This window comes from Alosa sapidissima, chromosome 15, assembly GCF_018492685.1.
Source record: "Alosa sapidissima isolate fAloSap1 chromosome 15, fAloSap1.pri, whole genome shotgun sequence".
Lineage (NCBI taxonomy): Eukaryota > Metazoa > Chordata > Actinopteri > Clupeiformes > Clupeidae > Alosa > Alosa sapidissima.
In genome coordinates this window covers 3,471,080-3,478,695 of record NC_055971.1, presented here as the reverse complement: position 1 = coordinate 3,478,695, position 7,616 = coordinate 3,471,080, and positions in this window count along the sequence as shown.

The window sequence follows — 7,616 nt, the reverse complement described above, 5'->3', positions numbered from 1 at the left end:
ATTGACATGAGTTCATAGTCTATCATTCGTGACCTAATGCATGAACCACACATCAACTAAAGCATTAGGTACGGTGGGTGCATCATTATAAATGATGGATTCAATCGACTATGAACTCAATTCCTGATGAATAAGATATTAAGGAATGAAGTAATACATAAATCATGAATTAATTAATGGGTGAATTTATGATTATTCATGTACCCTTACCGTAAAGTGTTACCAAATAATCTGTATTGTTTGTATGTAAACCATATTTAAATATGTTAAATATAACATAAGACTATTCCACTGAATTTAACTCATTCATTCTTACATAGTGTCATAGTTTGTATATGTTCTTATTCTGTAACATTTCTATTAGTCTATTATGAATATTGGTATTTTTAATTTTTAGGTTATATGATTCTTAATTCTAATGTAAATTTAAATATTTATTTATGTCATTGTATGTCGCCTTAGTATAAAAACATCTGCTAAACATAAACATAACCATATATATTTCTGGTACACATCAATATGTGTCATATATGTTGAAAAATACTTTCAAATAAAGACCAGCAAAAAAAGACAAAGGAAAAAAAGATCTCTGTTGCTCAATTGTTATGCCTGCCTGGTTAGGCATGCGTCTCTCACACACTGATTGATTTATGATTTATGACATCTCTCATTTTGGAATGTAAATGCTTCTGATTGCCTGGATCAAACATGACTGGCTGATAAGCATCCAGCTCACCACACTGCAGAGACAGAAATCTGGACTGGTGACAGGCTAGCCCTAGAGCCAATGCTACGCAAACAGGGAAGCAAGTCAAAGCAGGACATCCAAGCAATATATCACAGCAAGAACTGTTGGCACAGACAAAAAGACATAGAGTTACGTCTCATCTGGATATGTTATTCAATTATTTTATGTGTGGGTGTGTGCTGCTGATCTCTGTGCCTATTTGCTCATTATCATTAGCCACCATGATTTGTCTTGAACAAAAGTTCTTTCATGAGGGGTATTCTATAAAGCAAGGTTCCTTCAGGAATAACTGCTGATCTCCAAACAACATGTCACTTTAGACACAATAGCTGCTCAGTAGCCTATACAGAGAGATCAGCGGTTACCCCCAAAATCCCCAAGTTGCCCCAGTTAGCCAATTACTTTGTTTTTCAATGCTCAATCAGTGTGAAATGTCATAAAACTGGGATTGGCAGTGAGAGAAAGTGGAACAGAACATTATGTCCAATATTTCAATATGTGGTTTAATGTTCTGCATTATGTCCAATATTCCAATATGTGGTTTAATGTTCAGCATTTCTCATTAGTGGGTCACTTTGACTTTAAAAGTAAGATTCTATGTAATGACTGTATGATATCTGTACTGTCCCTGTGTATATCTGTGTGTGACTGTATTTAGAGATAAGCGAGAATATTATGACTGCAGTGTTTCACTGTTCTGCATGGCTGCGTCAGTAGCTATTTGCTCCGGATTGTATAAGTATATACTCTTGGTCTCTGCATTTATCCCAATCCGTGAATTAGTGAAACACACTCAGCACACAGTGAACACACAGTGAGGTGAAGCACACACTAATCCCGACGCAGTGAGCTGCCTGCAACAACAGCAGCTCAGGGAGCAATGAGGGGTTAGGTGCCTTGCTCAAGGGCACTTCAGCCGTTCCTACTGGTCGGGGTTCGAACCGGCAACCCTCCGGTTACAAGTCCGAAGCCCTAACCAGTAGGCCACAACTGCCCCAATGGATTGCCAGGTTGCCACTAATCAGAGTCTGAGTCAGTGTAGTCCACGTGAGATGGGATGACCAACGCCATCTCCCGTCAGCCTGGAAGGATACTAACTCTACTAACCCTAACTCCTTGTCTAGTTAGAGCAGCTGATGGATCTTTAGGTGAAGTCATGCTGTCTCTCCCTCGATGTGCATCATTGCAAATAAAACTCTGTTCCTGATTTTTTATACTATTGGTCTGACTGGGTCTCTATTCATCTGTGGTATCAAAATTACCATCAGCAGTCAGGTACAACCACAAATCAGAAAAAAAGTTGGGACTGTAAAATGCAAATAAAAACAGAATGTGATCATCTACAAATCTTGTAAACCCACATTTAGCTGCAGAAAAAAGGACATAGACAACATATCAAATGTTGTAGTTAAATTAACAATGAACAGTTTTTAAAAGTTGGTAAGACTATAGAATAGAATATTAGAAATAGCAATAATAAACAATAATGTCAATGCAATCAATAGTCTAATGAAAATAAACAATGAAAATAAACAAATACTATAATATACTATAATATAATATACAAACCATAACTCATGAGAAAGGCTTTATTAACTAAATGCATGCTGAACAGATACAGTATGCCTTTAGACCACTCTTGAAAGACCCCAAAACTATCAAAGGAACTGAGAGCACTGGGCAACTCATTGCACGGCGGGGCTAATGTTCTTCTCACTTGATCTTGAGTCATTATTGTGGATGGAATCCACTATCTTGAAATCTCCTGGCTTCTTCTTATAACCTTTTCTTTTTACCTTTTCAAGAATGAATGCGACTCTAACCGCTTAACGTACAGACATGTTGAAATAACCATTCTGAAGCCGTTCGGCAAGAGAGTTATTATTTCAGATTTTTTAAAAGGTTTATACTTTTTGAGAAATAAGGGATTAAAAATTTTAAAAAGCTAATTTTTTCCCCATAGACTTGAATGGCTGTGATGTCATAATGGCCTAAAGCCAGCTGCGCTCGTTAAGCTCCCAGAGTAGTTCCCGGGGTAATCAGAACACTGGCACAGGTGTCACCTGTGAATCCAACTGTCTCCACTTCTAATGCATACAATCTGGCGCTCCCTAAAACTACACATCCTGTAATTACTTTGTGCGCATGCGCAGTAGCGTTCTCCTTGCGTCATTGATTCCTATATGCCACTTCACGCTTTCCACCATCCTCTTGAAGAAAGTTTACGTTCTTGTTGTCTGGTTCGTCCAACAAACGACGATGAAACGGACGTTTTCCTACCACACCCAATGTAAGTTACAATTAATTTGTGTTTTTAATTCAAATGGAGTGTGTGAAGTCTGTTTAAAACGACTCGGCTAATCAAGTAAGCAAGCAAGCTGGCGTTAGCTTCAAACTTGTAGCTTAGCAACATACTCGTAGATGCTACGTCTAGAGAGGACGTTAAGTTTAACTCTAGCTAGTTCGGTAATATTGGTATTACGTCGAGTAAGTTCATAACTTAAGCGATTACCGAGAATGCAGTAGGTAAGCTATATTACGTTAGCTAGACCTCGGTAACGTTTCTAGGTTTGCGGTTGTGTGCAGTGCTAAGCCTTCACACTCAAATTGTCAGCCGCCTTTCCGATAGCTGGCCTGACGAGCGAAATGACCTATGGCAAACAGTCCCTTTGTTTTGAACTACGTTTATATGAGTGGTAGGTTGTGGCGTAAAATGACTTGATTGTAGGCTTAGCTGTTAGTTTGTTGTTCAGTTTAACATTTATTTAACAACGGTTCCTTCCCCCCCCCCCTTCTATTTCTGTTAGGTGCCGCTTCACTCGGCCGCTTCACCCGCTACTGGAGGATCAGGCTGACTGCAACTGCTATGGATGCTATCCTGAATGGATGGCAGCACAACACTGAATGGATGAAAACACAAGTGAATTTCTAGATGAAGAGTGAATAAATGCACTTGCTTAACTGATAACAAGTTGTCAATGGTTATTTATGCAAGCTTGTGTAGCCCAAACCAGACATACCTAGGCCTAGCCAAATTTATCCTGGCTGTAGATAAAGCAGGACATGAATTTCCCAATATTTTGCCAGATTAGGCTAATATGGTTTACTGAGGTTTAATATAAATTCTCTCTGAAAGATTAAGTGATTCAATGTTTTTTTTTTTTTTCAGGAATCTCCCCACCAACATTAAGCCAGCAGCTTTCCATCCACTATTGTAATTCCTCTGGCATTACATTTCTAGTTGTTATGTAGCATGCTGTTGGTTTATATTACCATTGTAAACATTATCTAAGAAGATTAAAAATCAGTTTACAGTAAAGCTATTTATTGGCTACATTTTGGTGCCCCCTCTGTCCCTTGGTGCCCTACGCACAGTGCGTGATGCGCGTGGTGGTAGCGGCGGCACTGCCAACAGAGAGTGATTAGGAGTTACATGTGTCGTCTTTGGCTTATTGCAGACCAGGCGTGATGCAGAATTCTGAATCAGTTGTGACGATCTTACTACACAAGCAGGCATGCCAGCTAACAGTGAATTACGATAGTCTAGTTTGGAGATAACCATTGCCTGTACGAGAAGTTGTGTGGAATCTTGTGTCAGATAAGGTCTGATCTTCCTAATGTTGTAAAGGACAAATATAAGCGACATGATTTTGCAATTGAGGCTACATGCTCAGAAAAGTTAAGTCGGTCGTCAATTATGACACCTAAGTTACGTGCTGATCTAGTTGGGGTCAGTGAAGATGACAGCCTAGAAATCTAGACGCACCCTAGCGGCAGCCAGGGCTAGTCTAGCAACTCTCCGTTGGCTTGTGAGCTGGAAAAATTAAACTTCTATCAGGCCAATCAAATTATGTATAGAGACGTTAGGCGGGCTTAACATAATGATTGATGGCAGAGTTGCAAACGGTTTGGCTTGAATTCCCTGCTACTTGAAAACAAAGAAGATGGATGTTGCTGTTGGCGAACAGCGTGACATGAATTAAGCTTTTTTTAAGTTGGCAAAAGTTTGAACTAGCCAACTAGCTCCGCTGGTGGGAAAACGCATGGGTCTCATAGCGCTGTCCTATTGTGTGCAGAGGGAATTTGAAAGACAACCAATTATCCCGCCCCTCGGACTGAGCACTGCCACTGCTCGTCAGGCTATGAAAATGAGTCAAGGTGGATGTTAATCTGTTGGGGAATAGCTGTGGAAACACCAAAAGCTCTGTTTTTGAGAGATTAAGCTGAAGGTGCTGCTGATCTATCCAGACTGAAGTCCTCAGGTGGGAAAGATGGGTAAAGTTGCGTACCGTCTGCATAGCAGTGATAGTCAAATCCATGACACTACTAGGAAGTGGTGTAAATAGAGAAAAGCAGGGGCCCTAATACTGATCCCTGAGGCACACCTGTGGTGAGTTCATGAGACTTTGATTCCTGTCCCTGCCAAGACACACTGAAAGAATGTCCTTTAAGATGCAAACCAGTCAAGAGCTTTCCCAGAAATTCCCAGTAGTGTAGAAAGGAGAATGTCATGTATCAAAGAGTGCAGATTAGTCTAGTAGAATTAATACTGATGACTGAGCAGAGGACAGACAGAAGAGCAGTTTCAGTAGAATCCAGAGACCACTTTCTCCAAAATCTTAGGCAAAAAAGGAAGAAGTGAGACAGGTCTGTAGTTCTTCACATCAGTTGGATTAAGTGTACTCTTCTTTAGCAAAGGCATAACCAGGGCCGGTGGAAGGCATGGGCGCCAAACTACCAGGGGCGGCAGAGCTTGGCGAGCTATAGGCTATAACATTGAAAACACATTGATTGTCAAATAATGACATAGACGGTTTAAATGCGGGAGCAGTAAGTAATTCATTTTCAGTGATATCGTTAAATAACAGTCATGAATGAGACGTTCAAAGCATAGTGCTGCAGTATACAGAAAAGTGCACAGGTTGAAAAACTTTTCTCCCGCGTATGGGTGCTGATCTTCAGCCTGAATCGTCAGGTTGCTAGCGGTGGAACGTAGCAGAGGGATGACAATGTAAAATCTGAATCTCACCATGTAATGTCACCGAATCAGGGGAGCAATGAGCTTGTTTCCACGCAATAAGATGGTCCTATCGCGGGGTGATATGAGAAAGCGACACTCGAAGTGCATTCCTAATGTCACGTTATAATAGCCTGTAATAACTAGATGTACCGCAGAACGGTACAAAATATGACCGCCGCCCAGTCCAGCACATTTCTTCCACAAAAAATATATCACGCTGAAAGGCCTATATGATTCTAACTGTCTCACTAAATTGCATTATCCACACTCAATTCTCACTGGTATCTGCTAGACAACAAGTACCAAAACATGATTAGTTCATAGATTTCACATGTAAAATTAATTTTATACAACCCCACCCCCATCTTGCCTGTTCATAATTCTGAGAAATTCTTGAATTGTGTACATGTTTATGTTTATGTTTATGTACATGTTTATGTTTATGTGTGTGTGTGTGTGTGTGTGTGCGTGCTTGTGTGTTTGTGCATGTGCATGCATGCGTACATATGTCTACTGTGTGAGTATGTGTCATACGTTTGATAACTGTGAATGTATGTGTGTGCGTGTGTATCTGTTTATGCACATGTGTGCACATGGAATGGGTTAACATGACCCCTGGAGGCAAACATACGGAAAAAATTGGTCATCCTAGGCCCTACGGTTCTCAAGATATTCACAGAAAACTGTGTCTGCCCTACCCTCCTTTCGGTGGGTCCAGTACAGCGGGGGGGCTACAGATCAAAACAAAAAAGGTTGGTTTCAATGCTATCCATGTGGGGTTACATGCCCACCAAGTTTCGTGTACCCCGGTCTTTCAGTGTCCCGGGAATCCTTGTTGGTGTACGGTCACTAAATGTACACATAAATTATTTTATTGTAAGGCCCCCCATGAACGAAAGTTCACAAAACTTGGCATGCATTCGGAGGGTGTCATAATGATCCTACACTTTCAATTTCGTGCAGTTTTGACCATGTCAGCCAGAGATATTGTGATGAAAACACCTAATTTTTTGCTTTTTAATTTTAGGTGGCGCTATACATGAAATAAGTGGTAATGGGATGGGTTGACATGCCCCCTTAAGACCAACATACAAAAAAAAGGTGGACCTCCTAGGCCCTACGGTTCTCGAGATATTCACAGAAAACTGTCTCCGGCCACCTACAGGCCAGTTGGTGTATAGTTACATTACATTACATTACATTACATTTGGCTGACGCATTTTTAGCCAAAGCGACTTACATATGTCAACTATATTACAAGGGATTACATTGTCCCCGGAGCAACTTGGGGTTAAGTGCCTTGCTCAAGGGCACAGCGGTGGAAGCCGGGAATTGAACCGACAACTTTCAGGCTACTGCACGCTAGCCCACAATAGTAACATAAATTAATTTATTGTGTGGCCCTCCATTAACGGAATTCCACGAAACTCGGCGTGCATTCAGAGGGTGTCATAATGATCCTACACTTCCAATTTCGTGCAGTTTTGACTATGTTAGGTCACAGATACCTGCGATTACAACACCTCATTTTTACTTTTTTGTGTTTAACTAGGTGGCGCTATACATGAAATGAGTAGTTATGGAATGGGTTGACATGGCCCCTTGAGATCAACATACAAAAAAAAATGGTCCTCCTAAACCTTACGGTTCTCGAGATATTCACAGAAAACTGTGTCTGCCCTACCCTCCTTTCGGGGGGTGCAGTCCAGCGGGGGGGCTACAGATCAAAACGAAAAACGATGGTTCCATGCTATCCATATGGGGTTACATGCCCACCAAGTTTCGTCTACCCCGGTCTTTCAGTGTCCCGGGAATCCTTGACGGAAATTTGGACATGCGAAAAAGAAA